Here is a 22,507-nt window from a genome sequence, read left to right as displayed (position 1 = left end):
ATTGCCTGTTCATGGTCTGGAGGCCCTCAACACAAATTTTCCTCCTTTCTGCAGCATTTCAGGGAAAGCAGGCTGCAGGATGAGAGTGTGTTTTGCTTCCTTTCCATCCCAAGATCTCATTGCAAAAAATGTCTACTCTGTCACTGTGACTGTGACTGTCATTCTCTGCCTCACCTTTGATGATGGTTGCCACTGGTGTGGATGTTTCCGGGAGGCTTCTGCTCCCCTCGTGCTAGTAGCATCTTACCTCAAACATGCACTTACCTGAGGACAACCCTGCTCCCATTTGGCCTGGATTTAGGGTCCCTTCCTCCTCCATGGTCCCTTTAGGTCGTGTTGTGCATCAGTACGACCTGCACATGAACTCCAGAGGAAAGGCCTGCCCAGGATGTTGCTGCTGTTCTGGTACAGAAACAATTGGATGCCCTTAAACGCACATGCCTTCCCATGTAATGTCTTGGCAACACGGAAATGAGCGCTCAGAATTGCCGCTGGCAGGGGTGCTGCTGGGTTCGCGTTTCTTTATGCAATGTGCCATCTGTAGGAGAGAAATTGATTTTTTTAAAATAAACGGGCTTTGTGTAAAATGTATACATATGTATGGTGCCATTATTAGGCTTTGCAAATGCCTTTCTCCCACTGAAGAATTGCCAGCGCGCAGGGCTCCTCCACTGCGGATACGCAGGCACTCACGACCAGGGCTTGCATGAGGAAGGAGGCAGGAAGTTTGTGACCCCTTTCACAACCTTCTGAACCCATTAGCCTCAGAGAAGGAGGACGCTGGGTGGCCATCTTACCTGAGAGGCATTTAATGGGGCTTTTCCAGGCAGGGAAAGAGCAGTGAATGCCGTTCTGCTCTTGGACAAAGGCAGACATAACCTGGAACATCGATATTGATATGGGCACTGGGCCGGGTGCAGTGGCTCATGCCTGTAATCCCAGCAGCTTGGGAGGCTGAGGTGGGAGGATCACTTGATGTCAGGGGTTCGAGACTAGCCTGACCAACATGGTGAAACCTCATCTCTATTAAAAATACAAAAATTAGCCGGGCGTGGTGTCACATGCCTGTAATCCCAGCTACTTGGGAGGCTGAGGCAGGAGAATCGCTTGAACCTGGGAGGCAGAGGTTGCAGTGAGCCAAGATCATGCCACTGCACTCCAGCCTGGGTAACAGATATCTATGTATCTATAGATACAGATATAGATATAGATATGGGCACTTGGGGCATCTAGGATCAAAACAGAAATGATACCTTAACATATTGGGGTCTTCATTGACCATAACCACAACATGGGTTATTAGCATGATGCGGCCACTTACAAAAGTGGAGTAGCAGAATTCTAAGATGACCCCTGTGATGGTGACTTTCATGTATCCACTCAGCTAGGCTATATAGTACCCAGTCATTTAATTGAAACCTAATCCAGGTGCACTGGGCAGATATTTTGCAGATGCGGTTGACTTTAAGGAATACAGATCACCCTCGATAATGAGGGTGGGCCTCATCCAATTCCTTGAAGGCCGTAAAAGCAAACACTGAGGTTTCCCGGAAAGAAAGAAATTCTGCCTCAAGACTTCAGCATCAACTCCTGCCTGAGTTCCTAGCCTGCTACCAAGCCCTGCAGACTTCAGATTTGCCAGGCCCATAGTCATGTGAGCCAATTCCTTAAAATAAATCTCTCAACATCTATATATCTATACATAGAAAAATAGAGTATATGTCTTAATAGATATATCTAAATCTATGTCTCTCTATATAATCCACACTCATTACTTCAAATCACTTTCCCTGAATATTTGTTTCCAGCCCAGACATCTATCTGATGCTCTCAATCAGGGGTCAGCACACAGTGACCCTCTAGCCAAATCCAGCCTGTCACCACCTTGGTAAATCAGTTTGGCTGGAACACAGCCACATCCAATGGCTTATGCATCCTCTGTGACTGCGTTCTAGCTGCAACAGTGGAGGTGAGTAGTTGTAGCAAGGATCGTACAACCCACAAAACCAAAAACGTCCTCTCCTTGGCCATTTTCACAGTTTGCTGACCTCTATTCTAGACCCAAATATCCATCTTCTCTGAGTAATTTACATAGCCTTCCCATAAGACCACAAACCTGTATAAGACCAACTAGCTTCTTTCTCTTTCTCTGTGTCAGGGACAGCATCTCCCTCCACCACTTGTCCAGACCTGAAGCCCTAGAGTTGTCTTTGACTTTCTCTGCATCTCCCCACAACCCAACACCCAATACTACATACAGTCCAACAAGGACTGAGTAGCCAGTCCTTGGATATCTTCCCCAGCACCCTGCACTCTCCCTAGGTCCTGTTGAACTGCCTGGGACAGCCTTCACAATATCTTCTGGCTCCTTCCCCAGCCTGGTCCCCTCTTGTACTGCCATCAGAGGCTGTTCCTGGAAACAAAACAAAACAACCAAGAGCATCTTCTTGTCTCATTACAAAAGACTTCGATAAGACACGGTTTAGAAGTCTAGCTTCTCATTGTCCTCTCCGAGGCCATCCCTTCCTGGTCTCTCCTTCCTGCTAGAGATCCTCCCCAACCCTGTCCAGCACAGCCCTGTGTTCTAGCTTTGGCCATTCTCTCTCCGTTTCCAGGATCTGCCATGTTCCTGCTGAACTCCGAGATTTGCACATCCTGCTTCCTCCCTGTGTTCTGCTCTCAGCTCTCGCTTTGTGGGTAGACTCCAAGGGAACCTCCGTCTCTCTGGGGGCATTCATTTCTTTTTCTGGGGAACTTCCCATGTTCCTCTAGGTTTGGTTCCTGTCTTGGGCTTTTCTTGTCAAAGATTTTACACCCCATGTTGTAACTTCCAATTCTCTGCCTGCGTCCTCCAGTAGTGCATCATCTCCACCAGGGCGGGGTTCATCTGTTTGCTTGCTGTGGTATCTACAGTCATTTTTTGAGTAAATGAAAGGGTGAGTGGATAGAGATTGGTCCTGCCCAGCTTCTGAGAGGCAGAGGGAAGGACCGTTTCCATATCACCAAAGCACAGAGGAGCTCAGTTGTTCTCCACGGGAGGAGGTGACAGGACAATAGTGAAGTAGACAGACATGTGGCGTCTGTGCCTGGGGAGAGGCCCAGTAAGATGGGGGAACTCCCTCTTCCTCCTCCCACTCTGGAATCTTCAGGAGCAGAGGCTCCTGTTTCTGATCAGATTGATAATCTCTTTGGTCTCCTCCCCTCCTCTTCCCTCCCCTTCATCTTCTTCCTCACTTCTCATTTCCCTCTTCTTTCTCTCCACTCCATCTCTCCCTTCTCCCTGTCCTCCTCTGATTTTCCCATTTCCCATTCCCTTCCATTTGTTTCTCACCTCTCTTCTTATTTCTTGCCTTCTTCCCCTCTTCCTTTCCCTCTTCTATTCTCTCTTTCCTCTTCTACTTCTCCCACAGGTGGCCAGTGCTGAAACATGTCATCCCACTACTATGTAACCTTTAGCAGTTTCGTCTGCTTTAAACAATTTTAACCCAAGTTAATAACCTTGTGTCACATTTATGTTAAGCCCTCGCATATGGCAGGCGTGTGCTGAGCCATTGACATGCTGACATGTGTTGCCTAATGACATTCACAGTATTCTTTTGAAGTGGATATTATTATTTACAGATGAGCAAATTGCATCACCTGTGATTCAGTAGGTGCAAGACTCTGTGGAGAATGAAAATAAATGATTTAATACATGGTCTACGGCTTTTGTAGCACTCCATTGGTGTCTAAGATAGAGTCTAAGAAGGGGTGCATGCCTTAAGCATGTATCCTGCTGTGCCCTCCCCACCTTTTCTGCTGTTTGCTTTTTTCCTCACTTACATCATGGATCTTGCAGTTTTGACTGCTAGATTCTCATGAGAAAGCTCCAGTCCCAACTTCTGCACTAGATACTTTTGGGAATGCATATTTATTTATTTATTTATTTATTTATTTATTTATTTATTTTAATGAGATAGGGCCTCACTCTGTTGCTCAGGCTAAAGTGCAGTGGTGCGATCTTGGCTCACTGCAACCTCCGCCCTGAGCTCAAGCGATCCCCTCTCCTCAGCGTCCTAAGTAGCTGGGACCACAGATGTACGTCCCCACGCCCAGCTAAGATTTTGTAGTTTTGGTAGACACAGGGTTTCATCATGTTGCCCAGGCTGCTCTCGAACTCCTGAGCTCAAGCGATCTGCCTACCTCGGCATCCCAAAATGTTGGGATTACAGGCGTGAGCCACCGCACCCAGCTGGGAATGCATATTCTCTCTAGTTTTGTGGAGTTTCTGTAAGACATCCCCATTCCTTTTTAGAATGGGGGGTATGACAGAATCAATAAATGAGTAAAACAGTCATCTAAGCACCTAGAGTGCAAGGCATGATGCTGACACTCTGGGCTGGGCTGGAGAGAAGTCCATGCCTGCCGCTTGCCGAAGTGTAAGCTGGTGGTCATTTCCCAGCTCCAAGCCCCATTTCTACAAGTTGCACGGCATTGCTTCTCAGCAGATTGGTCAGAGGATTAAAGACCTGGTCAAGTGCCTGGTGCTATCTGGCATTTGGTTGGTTTTCAGTTAACATTAGTGCCTCTTATTAATTATTCTGTTATCGGTTTTCCTTGAGTCTTCTGTTGGCCAATTCCAGCTAATCAAAGGCACTGCTAAAGTTTAAGTTAATGAAATCATGATCATATTGTAGCTTTTTACCCACTTGCCAACAAACACCTTATTGAGGACAAGCTGACTCTGGGCCATGCTGAGGTAAAAAGCAGCCTTGGGTTTACCCAGTGGATTCCCTCGTGACATCAGACAGATAGACTAAAGGAGCAATTACCACTGGACACCTCCACACTGTGCTGAGGATGGCTTTCAACAAGCCGGCAGCTGCTGCACTCCCATTAGTTAATGTCACCGTTCCTGCGTTTATTCTGAATGATAATTGCAGTACGTACCAATGTGTATTTTTAACTGCTCCTCTTAAAAAAAAATGGAAAGAATGTCGTTCTCTTTCTACAGAGGCTCAGCTGCAGCATTGTTGCCCCAATAAAGGAAAATAAAAGAAAAAAAAATAACATGGAACAATCCTGCCGTGGCCAGTGGCCAAGTGAAACCTCAGGCTCTCAGCCTGAAGGGAAAATAATGTAGCCAGGTGTTTGGAACCAGTCTTAGCAGTGTGCGGTGTGTATGTGTAGGGCATAGTGTTTGTGAGGCCATACACATTCCAAGAATAATTGCTCTGGGTTGTTTACAGTGAATAGTGGTCTTCACACATATCCTCTTGGACCCCTGTTTTGTTTTTTTGTTTTTTTGGTTTTTAAAAAATTTTTGTAAAGAATGAGGGAGGCTGAGCACGGTGGCTCATGCCTGTAATCCCAGCATTTTAGAAGGCCGAGGCAGGCAGATCACCTGAGGTCAGGAGTTCGAGACCAGCCTGGCCAACGTGGTGAAACCCCATCACCACTAAAAGCACAAAACTTAGCTGGGTGTGGTGGTGGGTCCCTGTAATCCCAGCTACTCAGGAGGCTGAGGCAGGAGACTTGCTTAAACCTAGGAGGCAGAGGTTGCAGTGAGCAGAGATCATGCAATTGCACTCCATCCTGGGCAACAGAGTGAGACTCCATTTCAAAACAAAACAAAAAAAAGGAGTGAGTGAATTACAAGCTATAAGGAAATGGCCATGAAACAGGCAGCTAAAGTTTTGGTGATCTGTTTATTTTTATTTTTATATTACCTGAAAATTTGTGTTTTGTAACATTTTTAGATTTATAGCAAAGTTGCAAACATACCCTTTACCTAGCTTACCCTAATGCTAACATTTTACATAACCATGGTGCAACTATGACAACTAAGAAATTAATACTGGTCTAGTACCCTGAGCTAACAGACTTCATTTTGTTGGTGCCTATTATTTCACTGATGTCCTCTTCCTCAACGGGATCCAATTCAATCCAGAATTGCACATTGCATTTAGTTGTCATACCTATGCAGTCTCTTCTGATCCAAGGGCTTCTTAATCTTTTTCTTTGATTCTCTAAAGAGTTTCAAAGACTATTAGTCAAGTGGTTTGTAGAATGTCCCCCTGTTTGAACTGGTCTGATTAGATTGGGGTTATAGATTTTTTAGAAAAATATCATGGAGGTGAAGTGTTTTTCCGGTTGCATGTAAATGGGTATGTGATAGCAAGCAAGATAACTTATCACTGGTGATGTTAACCTTAACCAATGTAGTGTCCACTTGGTTTCTATATTTTCATTTCTGTATCTCATTCTTTGGAAGCAAGTTACTAAGTCTAGCCCAGAATCAAAAGGAAAGGAATTGAGCTCTGTCTTGTGGATATGTATGTGATACATTATTTGGAATTCTTCTGAAAGGAAGATTTGGGGAGCCTGGCCTTAAAGATGGATCTGTCAGTATGCGATTTTGGGCCCATAACTCAACCTCTCTTAGTGTAAGATTTTTCTTCTAAAAAAAGAGAAGTTTCACAAAGATGCATTCCATGGTGTGGCCAGCTTGAATGCCCAGTGCTTAACCTGTTGTTAGGGTGACAGATTCTGAAATTAGAAAGATGAAGCTTTAGATTTCAGGTCCACCACTTGCACACATGCCTTTAGATATGTTTCTTAAACTCTGTAACATTCAGGTGCCTTGTCTATAAAATGGAATGAAACTGATAGGGAGGTATCACCCATGAGGCACTTAGCACAGAACTTTGTGTGTAGGGACACACAAGTTCCAGCTGCTATTTTGACCAAATAGCAGCTCGGTTGTACACTAGTCTAAGGCAGTGTTTAATGGTATCCAATGACTGTATAGAATTAGTTCTCTTCTTATGATATTGAAAAGTATTTTAGGACTTTTTCCAGCCTTGCAGAAACATGGTATCTATAGTAGTAGCATGACAACACCAACCTTAGCTTAACCTCTGACTTTTATACAATTACAGTTTTGGCAAAGTCAACAGAGCCCATCTTGAATGTCAGATGGAACACATGGCTTTGGGTCAGCCCAACCACTGAGCCACAGAACATTTTCGTCAGTGCTTCAGTTTCTTCATCTGCCAAATAAGCGTGACTATTGTAGCTCCTAGCACAGTGACCACCACCTGGTGAAGATTAATTCCTGAGCTCAATAGCTGGCCCACCCATCGTAAACTGCTTATTGCAGAAGAATAGGTGGGCACACAGCCATTAACTCTCAGAAGGCTGTGTTGTGCTGAGCCACTGTTAGCCTCAGTGGGAAAAGCAGCAAGTTCAAGCAGCTGAAGAAAGGACCCAGAGCCAGCAAATGAGACAAGGGGTTTCATTAGAGGCTTATGTATGGGAGAGGGAGTCCAGTGGTGGTGGACTGGGCAGGAGAACTGCCTTATGTACAGAAAAGATCCAGTGGCAGTGACTAGGAAAAGATAACCTCACGGCCCAGTGGTGGTGAGTTGAGCAGGAAAACCACAACCACCCACAAATATTATGCAGTTTATATATGATTTTCACTTAACATTTGATATGGTTTGGGTCTGTGTCCCCACCCAAATCTCATTTTGATTTGTACTCCCATAATTCCTGCTTGTTGTGAGAGGGACCTAGTGGGAGATAATTGAATTCTGGGGGCAGTTTCTCCTATACCGTTCTCATGGTAGGGAATGAGTCTCACGAGATCTGATGGTCTGACAAGGGGAAACCCATTTCGCTTAGCTTTCATTCTCTCTCTTGCCACCACCATATAAGAAGTGCCTTCCGCCTTCCTCCATGATTGTGAGGCCTCTCTAGCCATGTGAAACTGTAAGTCCATTAAACCTCTTTCTTTTGTAAATTGCCCAGTCTTGGGTATGTCTTTATCAGCAATGTGAAAACAGACTAATATCCTCCCCATAATGACCTCTGCTTGGCAACCTTCATTTAATCCAAAACTCAGGGCCTTAATCTCCTGTATGGAACTATGTTCCATGAGCTGGGGCAGTGTGGGGGCTCAGATATTTACCATAGATTAGGAACAAATGAATCTCCAGGTTAGTCACTTCCGGATTCCCTAGCTTGGAGCACCCATGCAAGTGCATCTGCCATGCAGGATCATTGTAAGGGTATGCTTAAATGATTGCTATCAGATACATTTACCCTGCAAGTGCAAAGTCTCATGACACCCAAAGTGGATGAGATTATGGTAGTGGTTTTATTACAGACAAAATGGTTGGTTTGCATAACAGAAACAGACAATGAGGGACTTCAAAGGTGATTATCATTTCCCTGTGAAAAAATAAAGGTACGAAGGTGACTAATGTTAGGTAATTAATGGAAAAAAAGGAAATCATCTAATGAGAATGGTTAAGAGCCTCTATTTCACAAGTTATTCAGTAACAATCACCTAATAACAAGAAGTGAAGCAACACAGGGAACACTCATGATAAATTGTTTGGTGTAAATAATAATAAGAACATGACATATGTATTAGTTCATACTTGCACTGCCATAAAGAAATACCTGAGTAATTTACAAAGAAAAGAGCTTTAATTGACTGACGGTTCTGCTAACTATACAGGAAGCATGACTGGGGAGGCCTCAGGAAACTAACAATCATGGCAGAAGGTGAAGGGGACGCAAGTGCATCTTCCATGGCCAAAGCAGGAGGAAGAGAGGGGCTGGGAGGCGCTACACACCTGTAAACAACCAGATCTTCTAATAACTCACTGGTTGTCATGAGAACACCACCAAAGGGGAAATCTGCCCCCAAGACCCAATCACTTCCCAACGGGCCCCTCCTCCAACATTGAGGATTACAATTTTATTTATTGTTTGTTTATTTATTTATTTGAGACAGAGTCTTGCTCTGTTGCCCAGGCTGGAGTGCAGTGGTGCAATCTCAGCTCACTGTAGCCCCTGTCTTCTGGGTTCAAGTGATTCTCCTGCCTCAGTCTCATGAGTAGCTGGGATTAGGCACGCACCACCATGCCCAGCTAATTTTTGTATTTTTAGTGGAGAAAGGGTTTCACCATGTTGTCCAGGCTAGTCTCAACCTCCTGACCTCAAGTGATCTACCTGCCTCAGCCTCCCAAAGTGCTGGGATACAGGCATGAGCCACCATGCCCCACTGAGGATTACAAGTTGACGTGAGATTTGGGTGGAGACACAGATCCAAATCACATATCAACCTGCATACCTGTAGGGAGACCCCCTGAAACTATTGCTACAGAATAAAATAAAAGGGAAGATGTAGGGAGACACCTGAAACTATTGCTATGGAATAAAATATGAAATGCTCCTGATTATTGTAAATACAAAATTGCATGCAGGATTGTGTAAAGACAATGCTGGTTGGACTGCCAGAATGAGCCAACAGCATGTGATGTGCTTCCCCCTTCAGAGAACCTGTGAACGGATATGCAGTCAGGGAGGTTTCACATCACCAAAATTCCTATCCCAGAAAAGCAAATGTTCATAGCTCTGGGAATGGAATGTGACCCTCGTGGAGAGCCTATAAACGGACGCATTGGGGGACACCTGTCCATATGGATAAGATAGGGCTATAAATGCCCTCATCTAGCCATGGTTCTTCTAGGCCTCTTTAGGGTAAAGGCATACTCCCTTCTGACAATTTCTAGTCTAACCCATTGTCTAGCTTCACGTCCTGTTTCTACAGATTGTTTCTAACCAGCTTTTGCTGCAACTGTTACTGCTGATTAACATCTTGCTAATCATAGACTATGGAAAGACTGCATTTCTGTTTTAAGGCTCTGTTAGAAATTACTGATGCACCCACTATATTGTAAATTCTTACCTCTGTACACTGTACTTCTGCATACAGATGTTATGTTAAAGAATTACTTCATCCCCATGTGACCATCTCACTTCATAATCAAATGACCCAAAATCCCTCACTAACCTACCTCCACCCTCACTAAACTTAATAATTGCTGCTATATCCAGTGCATTGTTGGCACCATGGGACCAGAAGGTGGTGACACCCCTGGACCCAGCTTTCACTATCTTGTGTATGTCTATTATTTCTTGACCTGCCGATCCGCCTGGGAACAAAGAGAGAACCCCGTTGCATTGTGGGCTGCTGGCCAGATCCCACAATACATACCATGCTTGGGACTGTGAAAATACATGAGTATGTAGACAGATTCTACAACGGAATGTGTAGAAGTGAAAGTATCCTTCTATTAAGACAAATAAAACGTAATTTGGTAAAAGTTAAACAAACCTTTTATTTTAAGTTTCCAAACAAATCTTCCAAGTTAAGAAAAACAGAAATAAATGCAATCCACATTTCTCACTGTTTTGGAATAAATAGATGGATATTCGTTCTGTACACCTGCTCCACATAAATATTTTCCCAATTTCCCTCTTCCCATATATGCCCCTCAAAGCTCCTCCATAAAATTAATACAGTAGACAGAATTGTTTGTGAAAGACAAAGAGAAACAATTTCAGGACTCTGTACAAGGAGGGAAAGATAAAGCTTTTTTTTCGTTTTTCTCTTTTCATTCTTCAGTAGCTTGTTAGAGTCTCAGAACCTGTGTTATTGAAACCCCAGGGTGACGAGCATTAAGGTGAATCTATTGCCAAGCCTGAGTCCTTTAATGAGTGCATTGATCAGAGAAGAGAGGCAAGAAAGCAGAGTCCGGTGACACCTGAATGAATATAAATTTAGCCCCAATTGAAGTTCCTCCACAGTCGGCCTGCTCCATGCTGACAGTGTTATCGAGAGGAGAGAAAAGCAATTTTGGTCTTCAGTCTTGATTCTCTTCATGCTGTTGGCAGTTTTTAAGAAGAACAAGTTATGACTATTTTACTTCTAAAAAGCAGTGGGAACTTGTCAAAGATTTCCTCCCTGGAAGTGACAATTGAGAATGCGTCTACTTGGTGCTGCTCTTGAATCTGAAATCAATCCGATAGACTGGAGAAAGAAGTACTTTCCAGCTGGTCGAATTGTCAGGAAATTGGTCAGGCTGCCTCAGCAGGAAGTGAGCACCCCGTCATGGGAAGAGTGCAAACAGGAGCAGGCTGGCCAGTTGGCAGGACGTTTCCGAGGGGTTCACGCATGTAAAGGAGGCCTGCAGGGAGGTGGAGGGCTTGATACTGAGTCATCTTAAAGATGATGCCAATGTTAGCCTTCTATCATTCTAGACAACCAGCCAGCAAAATGAGAGGGATCACAGGTTTTTGGAATTAGACAGATGGATTTTTAGATTGTGGCTTCTCTCTTGTGTGACATTGGGCAACTTACTGTCCCAGGCTTTACATAAAGACTCTGTCTCTCTGTAAGTCAAATGGGGATGGAACTATTACCTAACTCATAGGTCTGGAGACTTTAAATTAGGTAATGCCTGAGTATAGACTGCTCATCTCAGTACTTGGCATATAACCTGTTCTCAGTGAATGTTCTTATGATTAGGGTTGCCCAGTGATTTGTCTTCAGATTCAACTTTGTATATTGAGCGCTTTTTGGATGCTTGACATTTTTGCCCCTGTTATCTTACGTAAAATCCTCAACCACCTTGAGAGGTATGGCTGTTTAACTTCACTTTCCAGAAGAAGACACGGAGGTTCAGGGAGGCTCAGTGACACATTCAAGGCCACACCGCTCCCTCAAGTAACTGGTTCTTGTTTCCTGAGTTATCATACCTAAGGTGCCCAGCACTAGGTCTAGCACCTAGCAGGAGCTGGAAAAAGTGAGGGTCTCCGAGGACTCAACTCCACTCTGTTCGCACAACTCTGCCCTGAGATGCTATCTCTTGCTCATCTGCTTCCTGCATGTTCGAGCCCCTGACTCTCCTCTCTTCTCTCCCCTTCCCCTGCCTTCAGACTTTGGCACATCAGTGCCTTTTGATTTCTGTAGCCTCTTCAGAAGTATTTTTGACACAAACAATAGTCCTGGCTTCTGCTTTTCCGAGAGGCATCAGCACAATCCGAGCAGACACTGGTGACTCATTTTGATCATCGCCTTTAAGCAATTCACTCTGTGAGCCCGGACTTGACAGGCCTCACTGTGCCGTGAAATCTAATACTATTTTTATGCCTTTTAATCTATCTTTTAACAGCCTCCTTGTTTAGAACTCTGCGCCCTGGATTCACGGAAAGCACGTTTCTGGCAGTGGTGAGGACAAACTTGGCCTGTCTTAATCAAAGGCTCGGGGAGACCCAGTCTGGGGTCCTTACCCAATCTTCAACTCTCCTAATGCCTTCCCCCACTGCTTCCTTTTATAATGGCCTCAGCAGGAACCTTCCCGGCTACTTGACAGAGGCGCTGGCTGGCTTCTTCCATCTTAATAACTGCCGAGCTCTCCAAAGGAGGAGGTTGTCAAAATGTGTCTAAAGTGCCAGAGTTGTTCCATTGAGTCACTGTCATTGGAAAGTCATTATGGAAATACATTTTCTGGGTGAATGTCAGGGAAGGGGCTAGTCACTTCCTTCTGAAAGCCTTCCTAGAAAGCCCCAGGCCAAGTGATAGGCTTCTCTCCCGAGTTCTTTAAGAACTGAGTGCGTATCTTTGTGCTTATATTTTATTTAATGTGACAAGAATTCATGAGGGATTTACATGAAGCATTCTATCATATTTGTTTAAGTGTCTTTCTTCTGGACTATACCGTAAGTTTCTTTGTCTTATTAGGAATTTAGGGTGGGGACGCAGCATACTGATCCCAAAAGTCACTTCTGCTCTCTGGAGATCCAGACCAAGAGAAGTGCACATACAAGAATGAAAGCCAAGGCTGGGCACGGTGGCTCACGCCTGGAATCCCAGCACTTTGGGAGGCCGAGGCGGGTTGATCACAGGGTCAGGAGTACGAGACCAGCCTGACCAACATAGTAAAATCCTGTCTCTACTAAAAATACAAAACATTAGCCGGGCGTGGTGGCGAGCGCCTGTAATCCCAGCTATTCGGATGGCTGAGGCAGGAGAATCGCCTGAACCTGGGAGGTGGACGTTGCAGTGAGCCAAGATTGTGCTACTGCACTCATCCCAGGTGACAGTGAGAGACTCTGTCTCAAAAAAAAAAAAAAAAAAAGAAAGCCATACAGGAAGCAAACACTTTTCGTTTATAGAATCACTGGGAAAACAATGTGTATTGTTTACTGCTGAGATTTCTGGGAAAATGGAGCTGGAGAGTGGAATGGAGGCTTGGGTCCTATGGGGATTCTTCGACTTCCCCTGGTACCTAACCCTGGAGCCCATGTGCTCTTGGTCAGGTCCCAAGAGGGATCTCGAGACCCTCAACACCACCATTGAAGTGGATGAAGGTCAAACAGAACCCCATGGGGCAAGCACGGGACCAGGAAATGAAAGAGAAGGAGAGGCTCCAGGCCTGGACTTAAGGCTTTCAGTTGGCATGTTTTTCTGAAAGCACTTAAAAGCTACCAACTGTTTAAATCATGGTCAGCTTTCACTTCCAGCCATAATGAAGTAACAGGGACTGAAATTATCCTCCCACTTTAGACAACTAATCATGTGGACAAAATATTTGAAATAACAGTATTCATACACTAGAAAACAGGCAGTGCAGGACAGTAATCCTTGAGAAAAAAGAACAAATGGGGCAAGTTCTAGGAATACTTCTCTCTTTTGCCTGGAGAGAGTTTCCAGGCTGCAGTGCAAGAAGCAGCAGCTCAGACTGAGTCCAGTGGTCTCCCTAAGTTTAGGAGGCAGGACTGAGAATTTAGGGAGGCCAATGTGGCTGGGATTCTTTCAGCATTGTTCCTGAGAGGAGCGAGCTTCTCAGAAAAAGAGCTTTGGAGTTTTGTGGAAGAGTCGTTTTTGAGTCTTTAGCTGAGTACTAATCAGCACATGCACTAAAGAAAACTGCCTGAGGCCAGGAAGGAAAAACAAAACAAAACAAAACAAAAAACAAACAAACAAACAAAACACCTGGAAGGAGTAGACAGAAAAATTTCTAGAGCCATACAGGACTGGGAATAATTCATATTCCTGACAGCCATTATAAGATACCTCATATGACAAAGGGCATCAGGTTAAGTATTCAAAAGCGGATTGTTTTATTTATGGGACAGATCAGTTTGTGTCTGCCTAGCAAAGCATAGACATAGGCCTTGAGAAGATCAGTTTTTTCCCAACTACCTTAATTGTACCCAAGAACAAATCTGAAGAATACTTACAGGAATACAGAAAAAATGTAATGCCCCAAAATTAAAAGCCACCAATATCTAGCATCCTACCAAAGAGCACTAGATACTCAAAGAAGAAAAATATAACCCATAATAAAGATTTAAAAATCAATCCATAGAAACGGACATTAGTTAAATGACACAGATAATCTAATTAGTACATATGGAAATTAAAACAGCTATTATAAATACATTCTTTATATTTAAGAAGATAGAAGAAAACATGAGCATGTTAAATGGACGTGTAAAAGATATGACAAAGATCCGAATCAGGCTTCTAGAGATAAAAAATGCCTGAGATGTAAAATGCATGAGATGCCACTAATAGCTAATTAGAGGCTACAGAGGAAAAGATTAGTGAACTTGAAAAAAAAAGTAGTAGAAAACATTTAAAATAAAACAGAAAAAATACTGAAAATAAAGTGAACATTGATGTGCATTATCCCATCAGTGTGCCATGGGGTAATTTCACAAGGTCTAAGATATGTGTAATTGGAGTCCCAGAGAAAAAGGGGAAGAGAAGGATATTCAAAGAAGTCTGTTCAAAATTTTTCCGAATTTGATAAAAACTACAAACCCCTAAATCCAAGAAGCCCAGAGAACTCTCCAAGCTGAAGAAACTTGAAGAAAATGACACCAGTGCACATTGTAATCAATTTTCTTAAAACGGATATAAACAGAATATCATAAAAGTATCCAGGAAAAGTAAATGCATTATGTACAGGGAAACAACAATGAGAATGATGACAAACTTTTTGTTGGCAGCAACACACACCAGAAGACAATGGGGCAACCTCTTTAAAATACTTAACAAAAAGACAAAATACTTAGAATTCTATACTCAGCAAAAGTGTCTTTCAAAAATGAAGGTCAAATGCAGACAAATAAGAGGAAACTCGTGTTTAGATATACATTTTAGAAGGGTCACTCTGTTCACAGGATGAAGAATACATAGGTAGGAAAGACTCGAGGGAAGAGAATATTTTAATGCTCTCGATATGAGATAATGAGAGCCTAAGTTATGACAGTTATTGTAGGAATAAAGAAAGAGATGACTTGAGAGATATAGACTGTTGTTTGCCTGAGAAATATTACTCTTCCTTCAAAGCACATTTTGAATAGCAGAAATTGTGACTTCTTCGTCTCTGATTCCTCAGGACACAGAGTCAGCACACTGGTGGCTCTTAGAAAATATCATTTCAATTCTAGTCGCCTTTCTTTGTGCTGACTCTTGTCTATACCACTCAGGTTATTTTATTTTTATTTTTATTTTTTTTTTGAGATGGAGTTTTGCTCTTGTTGTCCAGGCTGGAGTGCAAGGGCACGATCTCGACTCACTGCAACCTCCGCCTCCCGGGTTCAAGCGATTCTCCTGCCTCAGCCTTCCTGAGTAGCTGGGATTATAGGCATACATCACCATGCCCGGCTAATTTTGTATTTTTAGTAGAGATGGGGTTTCTACATGTTGCTCGGGCTGGTCTCGAACTCCTCTCCTCAGGTGATCCACTCTCCTCGGCCTCCCAAAGTGCTGGGATTACAGGTATGAGCCACCGTGCCCAGCCTGTACCACTCAGTTTAACTAGATACTTGCTTCTTCTTGCAATCGTGTTGGCCATATATTTATAAATAACAATACTACAACCGAAATTATTAATCTTGAAATGCAAGTTTGTTTTGAAATCTTGCTCTGTAGTAAATGCCGTGAGATATACTTGCCAATCTTTTCTTCTAGTTTTCTGTGTTTTCCTCTACAAAGCAACCTGAATTTATTTTAAAATGCTAATTAAATTGGACACTAGAATAGGGTAAAAAATAAGCAAGATTCAAAGATCTAAATTAATTTTCAGTTTGTAGTAGATATTTCAAAAGGAAGTAAGTCCATGCTTTTTCGATAATAAAAATTCCTACCATTTATGTAGTAAACATAACACTACTGAATTAAAATTATTATAGTAGTAATTAGATTATTCTTTCTGGACTAAGGATGACTACTAATGCATTAATATAGTTGTTCAACAAAGAGAATGAGAGTATTACCAATAATTATCTACTTATCCTTGAAGGTTCTGCTCAAATGCCCCCACAGCTTTCCCTGATTCCTCTAGGTAGAGAGGACTGCCTATTATTCTTGCTTCTATTATATTGTGTACCTATTTTTATGTTTTTCCTCAGCTTGAACTCTCTTCTCCAATCCCTTAGTGAGCTACTACTCATTTTATTTTTAGTTTAGAAGTTCCTTTTTCCAAAAAGCCTTCCCTGAATTCTCATGCCTGTGGTGTCCCTTCTTTGTCTCTCATTGACCTAGATACTTTTCCTGGCATAGACATTACTTAGCTTTGTAATTCCCTCTCTACGTGCCTGACCCTTCTCTCCACACTGCAAATACGATGAAGGAAGAGACCGTATTTCTCATGGTCACATGGATCTCAATGCCCATTAGAATTCTTGGCACTTAGTAGGTTCATTTTTGAATGAATACTTGTGTCTAAATTATCCTAGATCCTCAATTTGTAATGTGCACAGTACTTGGCACACGATAGTTACTCAATAAATAAGTGTTGGTTAGACTGATTTAAAGCAAAGTCCTTGCTTATACAATCTGGTGAAAGACATAGATACTTAAACAGACCACAATACAACTAAGAATGTGCCAAACACCAAAAGAATAATTCATTATAATTGGAAGCTTTGGAAGTATAATACAAGATTGATGTTCTTAACGAATGGACATGATGGTTAAAGAGGGAACTCTTGGCAGACAAAACATCATAGCACAGCAGTATAACTTGCAGTGCAATGTATGTGAGGACTGGTGAGCAGTTCTGTGTGATCACAGCATAGACTGCTCCAATGCCTGAGGCTGGGGTTGGATGAGGAAGCTGTGGGAGCTGGGGCTGGGTTAGATCCAATTTTACCACTTTCTTTTGCAAAAGAGTTATCTGGGTGCACAAGTAATAAAACCTTGGAAAGAAATATATATTTAGTGTCAACTTTTGTGGGAGCCTTTGTATGTATTATTTTACTTCATACAACAATCTTATGAGAGATTATACATTTTGTAGAAGGGGAAATTGAGGCTCAGAAAGTTAAAAGAAGCTGCCCAAGTTGACCCAGGTAAGTGGTATTAAGTAGAGCCGGGATTTTAGACAGGACTCTCTGGTTAAACCAGTAACAATGTTTATAGAATTATGACTATATAAATATAGGTCCCTGCTAAGCTAAGTAGTGCACAGTTAGATCAACTTTTTCCTTCAAATTTTTGTTTTACTTGGAGTTAATAATTGCCTCGATTTTCTATTGTTTATTTTCTACTTGCCTATTATTATCTTTTTTAGTGTTTCCACCTTCCGTCATATGCCTGTAAATAGCTCTTCAAATATTTAACCACAGTTATGAGCTTTCAGTTGTATTTATTTATTTCTTTATTTTGACACGGAGTCTTGCTCTATTGCCCAGGCTGGAGTGCAGTGGCATGATATCAGCTCACTGCAACCTCCACCTCCCGGGTTCAAGTGATTCTCCTGCCTCAGTCTCCCGAGTAGCTGGGATTACAGGCACTTGCCACCACGCCTGGCTAATTTTTGTATTTTTAGTAGAGATGCGGTTTCGCCAGGTTGACCAGGCTTATCTCCAACTCCTGACCTCAGGTGATCAACCCACCTAGGCCTCTCAAGGTGCTGGGATTACAGGCATGAGTCACTATGCCTGGCTTGGTTTTATTTTTACGGTATTTAAAACCTGCCTCCTGCATCATGTTTTTCTTTCAGTCTGCATAGATCACTTTTTCAACTTGATACACAATGGCCATTCTTTTGCTAATGTTGCTCTCCTCAGTTGAATCCTCTGTCTCTTCGATCCTGGGTCTCTCTTTTCTATTACCTTCATCTCAGTAAGTGCCTCCTTCAGTACTTCCTAAGAAAGGAAATGTAGAAGGCCATTTTACATTTATTGTTATTATTATTATCATTATCATTATTATAGTGTTGGCAAGTCTGAAACTGCTCTCACTTCCTTGGAGTTGATTGATAATATATTTCCAGGTTGGTAAATCATACCACGGATTGGCTCACCCGACAGCCATTTCATCCTGCCTTTTCTGTTCTTTCCTATAATTTAGAGTCTGAAAAGTTAAAAATGTATTTCACAGGCTTCTGGTCATGATGCAGTGGCTGGGACTAGATTATCGCTCCTGCTGTAAACAAATACAAAACTGGATAAAAATGTGGGATAACTATTTTCAGGCAGTGGGCAGTAGGTAATGCAAATCTGCAATTCTTGAGTGAAGGGAAACTTCTGAGATGAATCTTGTGAGTATCCAGCTCTGTGCTTAGAACAATTTCCTGGTTGCAGCACAATAAGCTGGAGTCCAAACAGAGAGCATGGCCTCAGTGAGCTGACCAAACAGAGATCACAGTTAAGAGTTATGGGCTTGAGACAGATGGAATCCTCAAGGTAGGCCTTGAGTAGAGGAATCTCTGTGGAAAGGGGATTCCATGAATTGATGGAGAATCCCTGAGAGTCTGTGGCTGAATTTTAGTTGTACATGTACAGGACAAACCATCCAGCCTTACCAGATAGCACATACTATGCTGTTAAGAGTAGAACACAGATACCAGAAGTCAAGAAGTTCTTGGAAGGAGAAGTGCAAGGGAAGTTGGAGTTCTTGCCCTGTCAGAGTGGAGACATCTCCTTAATCCATCATTAACACCCTAGCATCTAGCTGAGACTCCAGAAAGCTTGTGTCTTAACAATAGGGATCATAGCATGGAACTGGCCTAACCAAGGTCACAGAAAAGATCTCTAGAAAATAATGAGTTTAGTGTTTGGTCCCTTCAGGTTAGAGAGGTTTGGAAAATACCTTCAGCTTTTCACAGACTTGAATGAAGGAAGTGTTAAACCAAGCATCTAAAAGTTCCGGTGATTAACCAGTAATTGAATGACTTGTTAATTTGATAGGACAATACTGAAGCCAGAGTCTCTTCAATGTCTTTTCTACAATATTCAGCATTCAACGCAAATTTCAGTAGATAGACAAAGAAATAGAAACATATGATTCATAGTAAAAAACAAGAAAAAATCAAAACAAAATAAAACAGTCAACAGGAACCAAATCTAAAATAATGCACATGTTGTACTAAGAAAAGACTTGAAAAATACTCTTGTAAAGATGTTTAAATAAAAAAATTTGATTTTAATTAGTGAGCAAATAAAAAAATCAATAGAAAAATGTAGACTATAAAATTAAATAGTGTCTGATTGCAGTGGTTCATGCCTATAATCCCAGCACTTTGGGAGGCTGAGGCAGGTGGATCACAAGGTCAGGAGATCAAGACCATCCTAGCCAACATAGTGAAACCCCATCTCTACTAAAAATACAAAAATTAGCTGGGTGTGGTGGCGGGTGACTGTAATCCCAGCTACTTAGGAGGCTGAGGTGGGAGAATTGCTTGAACCTGGGAGGCAGAGGTTGTAGTGAGCTGAGATTCCGCCATTGTACTCCAGCCTAGGCGATAAGAGCAAAACTCCATCTAAAAAAAAAAAAAAGAAAGAAAAAAATAGAAATTCTATAACTGAAACAAATGAACAGAAATAAAAAGTTTACTGAACAGGTCTAATAGAATATTGGAAATGGCAGAAGAAAAAGTCAGTGAACTTGATCATAGATAATAAAAATTGCTCAATTAGAAGGAAAGGATAAAAGATTGAATAATGTTTAAAAGAACCCCAGTGCTCTGTGTGAAAATAGCAAGTAGTCTAAACATCAGCACTAAGAGAGAAGCTGGTGAACAAAATGCAAAGAAAATATTTGGCCTGACACAGTGGCTCACACCTGTAATCCCAAAACTTTGGGAGGCTGAGGTGAGTGGATCATTTGAGTGGTCAGGAGTTCAAGACCAGCCTGACCAACTTGGTGAAACCCCGTCTCTACTAAAAATACAAAAAACTTAGCCAGGCGCGGTGGTACAGGTCTATAGTCCCAGCTACTAGAGAGTCTGAGGCAGGAGAATTGCTTGAACTTGGGAGGCAGAGGTTGCAGTGAGCTGAGATTGTACCACTGCATTCCAACCTGGGTGACAGAGTGAGATTCTGTCTCAAAAAAAAAAAAAAAAAAAATTAAAGAAACAAAGAAACCATAGTCTCTAATTCCCCAAATTTGATGATTTATAGGTCCAAGCAGTTAAACAAACATCAAAACCTGATAAATACAAGGAGTTTCATCTAGTAGTATGATAATCAAACGATTGAGAAACAGAGATAAGGAAAACATCATGAAAGAAGCCAGAGCAAACAGACATGTTATATGTAGGGGACAAGCATAAGAATTATTGCTGACTTGTTGTCAGAAACAATGGAGGCCAGAAGATAATGGAATAACATCTTTGAAGTGCTGAATGAGAAAGCAATAACCAAACCAAACTGTCAATACAGAATTCTGTATCCAACAAAAATATCCTTTGAACAAGGGTGCAATAAAGGCATTTTCAGTTAAATTAAAATTTAGTGATTTTACCTCCATCAGACTTGTAGTACAAGAAATGCTAAAGCAAGTCCTTCAGGTCAAAGAGATGTAATATTCTATAGATGTTCAAATCTACAAAAGAAAATAAAAAGCACCAGAGATAGTAAATAAGTAGATAAATATAAAAGACTGTTTTCTCGTTTCTTGTAACTCACATAAAACACAACTGACTATTTAAAGCACAAACGAAAACACCAAAAAGTGGGGTATTACAATTATATCCTGAATTTAGTCATGAAGTAATAAGAAGACAAATTCTGATGTTCATCCTAAAAGACAAATGACGTGGAATTTTCAGAAAGACCAATATCTTGAAAATGCAGAAAAGTAAGAGAACCATTTTTCGTTAAAGGAGAATAAAATGACATGAGAATCAAATGCAACTCATAACCCCTAATTGGATCATGGCTCAAACACACAGGTACATACATGTGTACATGTGCATGTGCACCCAGAAGAAACAAGACTTAATTGGATGATTAATGGAATTTGATTTGAATATGGACAACATGTCAGATAATATTATTGTTCAAATAATTATCCAATGTGATCATTGTACTGTGGTTATGTAGGAAAATGTTTAGTTGTTAAGAGATTCATATTGCTGTGTAATTAGTGGTCAAAATGCCATGACTGGTGATTACAACTTGCCTTCAAATGGTTTAGGGGAAAAAAAAGGTAAAATATCAGAAAATGCTGTCACAGCTATAGAAGCTCACTGCTCCAATTTCCCTTTAAGAAAGCACTTACCAGTCAGTTGCAGAGTGTAGTCAGCTGGAAGTTTCTAGTCATTAGGTCCTTCAGGATCCAATTGTGCTTTGGAGCTGAGGCCACAGTCTTCCCCAGCAGGGCCCAGCCAGTGACTGATCAATGCATGATACCAGCTGTGCAGTGGGAAATCTTGGCTCTGGAGCTCCCTGTTAGGTCGGCTGAGACCTTGTCAGATCCTTATCATAGTCTGAGACACTCCCTGTCAGTGCTACTTCAATTTCCTTGATGTCTCATAGACTCTCCTCTGGCATCCTAATTCAGTCTCATCATCAGTGTCCCTCCAACTGGCATAATCAGTGACTCCAATTGAGGACTATATAGATGGGCATTATCTTACTCTTTCAACTTTAGTATGGTTTGAAATTTTCACAATAATAAAAAGTTAAAAGTCATAATACAACAAGAAGAAGCACTTCCTTGTAGCTAGGGTTACTGAGTAATTTGGGTTTTATCGATCAGAATTATTCACGTGAACCTTGAAACAGGACCGAAGTTAACTGCATGATAATCCATTTTTAATAAAATGGGTTCTTTATATGTTTCCCCCTATAAAAACTTTTAGAATCATGTCGTTATTACTTGTAGTTTTGAAATTTCATGACAAGGCAACTTCTTATTCATTATGTTGAGTGCTCAGTGGGCCCTTTCATTTATTATACTTGTCACTGGATGTGCATGCCTTTCAGGTATGGAAATTTCCCTGTCTTATATCTTTGACAATTTCACCTTATTCTTCTTTTAGCTCATTTTGGAAGACCATATGTCGAACCTCTTGGTTTAATCTTCTAAATTTTGATTTATTTTAGTCTTTTTTCTCTCTTTTTTCTTGTTATGCTTTCTGAGAGTTTATTTTCTTTTTGCATGTTTTAATATAAACTTTATGAATTGCATATTGTGATACTGTGATGTTATTTACATAAGGATAAATATCCTTATACTTTTCTTCTTCTTCTTCTTCTTATTTTTATTATACTTTAAGTTCTAGGGTACATGTACACTATGTGCAGATTTGTTACATATGTACACATGTGCCATGTTGGTATGCTGCACCCATTAACTCGTCATTTACATGAGGTATATCTCCTAATGCTATCGCTCTCCCCTCCCCCTACCCCATGACAGGCC

General features: G+C 41.7%; 1 long non-coding RNA gene across 1 annotated transcript; it reads right to left on the bottom strand.

Moving 5' to 3' along the window:
* Positions 1-263: 263 nt before the first annotated feature.
* Positions 264-21,459, bottom strand: LOC112428652 (uncharacterized). Its single transcript, XR_003020712.1, has 3 exons — positions 21,362-21,459; positions 20,603-20,683; positions 264-538 (listed from the first exon to the last, which is right to left on the bottom strand). It is a non-coding gene; the product is annotated as an uncharacterized lncRNA (long non-coding RNA).
* Between the last annotated feature and the right edge of the window lie 1,048 nt (positions 21,460-22,507).

This window comes from Macaca nemestrina, chromosome 8 (assembly GCF_043159975.1).
Source record: "Macaca nemestrina isolate mMacNem1 chromosome 8, mMacNem.hap1, whole genome shotgun sequence".
NCBI classification, from domain to species: domain Eukaryota; kingdom Metazoa; phylum Chordata; class Mammalia; order Primates; family Cercopithecidae; genus Macaca; species Macaca nemestrina.
The sequence above is the reverse complement of the archived record's forward strand: the minus strand, read 5'-3'. Positions and strand labels throughout refer to the sequence as shown.